The sequence below is a fragment of the Pseudophryne corroboree genome, chromosome 1 (genome assembly GCF_028390025.1).
Source record: "Pseudophryne corroboree isolate aPseCor3 chromosome 1, aPseCor3.hap2, whole genome shotgun sequence".
Classification (NCBI taxonomy): domain Eukaryota; kingdom Metazoa; phylum Chordata; class Amphibia; order Anura; family Myobatrachidae; genus Pseudophryne; species Pseudophryne corroboree.
The window spans coordinates 257951272-257954255 of NC_086444.1; the positions used below are offsets into that span (position 1 = coordinate 257951272).

Here is a 2984-nt window from a genome sequence, read left to right on the forward strand (position 1 = left end):
ATCTCAGGTGCAAACATGGATTTCCGGGGGGAAGTAAGGGGGGGGCTTCCATATATATCTGTTTGTGTGCAGGGACATTTTAAGAGAGGAAGGGACCCACGTGCAGCCTCTGTCACAGGCCCCTTCCTCTCTGGCAGCGAGTAGACTCTGACATCACTTAGAAATGTCCTCGTGGCCATTTTCCAAGTGATTTATGCCTGCACTAGAGGGCAATCACCGCGGAATTCTGGAATGGTAAGTATATTAAATGGGGGCAGTGTGTGCGGTGTGGGCCCCCCTGGACCCAGGGGCCTGTGTACACCGTTATAACAAGAAGTAAATCTGCACAGGATATAGCAATTATTTTACAATAAGTTAGAAATATTATAGGTTAACTAACATAAGAGCCTACTAGAATGATGCGTTCAGCAAATGGTTGGTGGTGCTCCCGGAAGATAGTTATGACAACTATGAAACAACACATATGGTCCTTTAAAGAGAACAAAGGACCAAAAAAAGCAACTATAAGCCTTTTCCTGGGCACACTTGAAAAAAATTGAAATGATGAAATTATTAAGACATAACTTTTATTAATGTATACTCTAAGAAAAAGCGAGAGCTGGCGTCAATTAAAGAACAGAGGTGTTCATAGGTACTAATGTACCTGTCATAGGCAAGATAATGATTTAAGTGAGCGAAAATAAATAAAGCCTCATTCAAAAAAATTAATCATATATATCCTCTATGGTCAGAATTTTGTATGAGTGAGGTCACTACCTTGATATAGTCTAATAAATGCTGTAACCTGAGACCAGGTTGACACACTGGGTCCCAATATGTTTTAGCTGCTGGAGAGTAAAATACCTACGGTACCTAGTATTCCCTGGTGGTTCCCCATCCAGGTACTGACCAGGCCCTGCAGTGCTTGGCTTCCAAGATTAGACGAGTTTGGGCATACTCAGTGTGGTCTGACCGTAGGTAGGTCCGTCTCCTAGTTGCACCGTCAACCGATTATGTTGGGACCCAGGTAGTCAATCACAAAGTGAGTACCAGGCTATGTTTATATCAGAGAATGTGATAAGTACCAGTTTTTAGTTAGTATCAGAGAATATTGGTGCAATAAATTGCTAAATTGTGACTAAATGATCTAATCAATGGTGATTTGAGGCAAAAATAATAACTGTGAGGTCTTGGGGTTGGAATTTCCAAGATCAAATTCTACCATTTGCTCTCAAATAATCTAAGCAACAGGAGGGCTTTGTAGTGCCCACAATAATCAGGACAATGGAAGATACATCTGAGGTACAAAAAAACCCTATTTCTCTAATAATGAATGTAGCATTATAATTTGCAGTTACTGCCGTCCGTTGTGAGAGGGTTTCTCTGTCTCCACCCTTGCCCAGCAATCATGCACCACAAAGAAATATTAAGCACAAAATGCATCACATTAATTTGAATTAATCAGCTTCCCCCTATTAGCTAGGGAAGTATAAGGTGGACTTTACGGGAGAACACGGGGGAGCTGTGGTTTGGGCAAGAAGAACCCGTTTTCCTTACCCAACCTGTTCAGGAGACCCTCAGAATGGTGGACAAAGCAGGAATCGAGGAGTGAGGCGCCGGCGGCCGCGGTCCGTACGACCGGAAGTTCGGGCGCACACACTGCACCCATTATAGAAAAGCCAATGTGTGTGTGTGTTTGCGGCATTATTATCACTCTGTTGTTGCTATGAATATGGAAACCTGTAAGGCAGCCACTAGTTGCCATTTCTAATCTGATTGTTAGGCTGCCGTGGGGGAGGTGGGATGGTTAGGTTGCGGGGAGCAGGATGGTCAGGGTTAGCCTGTGTGGGGCAGGATGGCTAGGGTAAGGCTGCGGAGGGGGGCAGCTAGAGTTAGGCTATGGGGAGGATGGTCAGGGTTAGGCTGTGGTGGGATGGTTAGGGTTATGCTACAGTGGGGCGGGGGTGCAGTTAGGGTTAGGCTGTGGGGGGAGGATGGTCAGGGTTAGGCTGTGGGGGGATGGTTAGGATGGGGCAAGATACTTTAGTCCACTTGAATTTAGATTTAAACCAAGATATTTAATATTGCTACAGGACACAGGAATGGGGAGGAGCCAATAAAGCAAAGGGGATTATAGGATATTCCAGCTGGTGTTCTCCCAGCAGCCACCTGTGGTTACTCCCTTTGTCAGAGTTTTGCTGGTACATGCAGTTTTCAACATATCTGGCTACCCCCACGATCTATGCCCTGAGCTAGCTGGGTAGTGTCCTCACAGAGAAGCCTCCAGGGATACTCCATGTGCAGACCATTGTAAAGGGTGCAATGCATCATGGGATTTATAGTTTATATTTTACTGCTCTGAGCAGTAAATAATAAACTTCAATTCCCATGCTACACCACTTACATCTCTGGCCGGCCATGTATATGCCTGAATGTACGTGGCTGGCAAGTCCTGGATGGCGTCTGCAGCAGCTTCCACAATGAATGTCTCGGGGGGTACAGATGTCTCTCCAGTGCTTGGAGCTATGATCAGTGCACTGCCCGGTGGGCCACTGACATTTCAGCTGTCAGTGCTCCGCGTCAGGTGGTATGGAAATGAAAGCCACCTGACGCGGAGCACTGACAGCGCAACAGGTAGTGGCCAGACAGCTCCAATTGCTGATGGGTGCCTGGGACTGGAGCAGAGACAGAGACGGTCTCCTTCTCTGAAAAAAAATTTGATCCAACAGGGGGGATTCTGGGTACTCAGAACAGCCCCTGCGTGTGCTATTGCATCTTATACTTACATATCTGTATTAAACAATTTAGAAAACAAATAAAATGTATGCTCCACCTCACTAGACGGGATGTAGTTATGTGACCGGTGGTCTCTCTGGAGCCCCGATAAGAACTCTATCATTGGGGCATTGACAAAAATCATCCACAATTTGAAGTTAGATAGTTGGAACGACAAGGGTATAAATATATTGAATAATCTATATTTAGAGAATGTGTTGATGTCGCTT

The 2984-nt window shown here is 45.4% G+C and overlaps 1 pseudogene; it reads right to left on the reverse strand.

Annotated features, from left to right (window-relative positions):
- Window positions 1-840: 840 nt before the first annotated feature.
- LOC134945280 (5S ribosomal RNA) lies at window positions 841-959 on the reverse strand (annotated as a pseudogene).
- Between the last annotated feature and the right edge of the window lie 2025 nt (window positions 960-2984).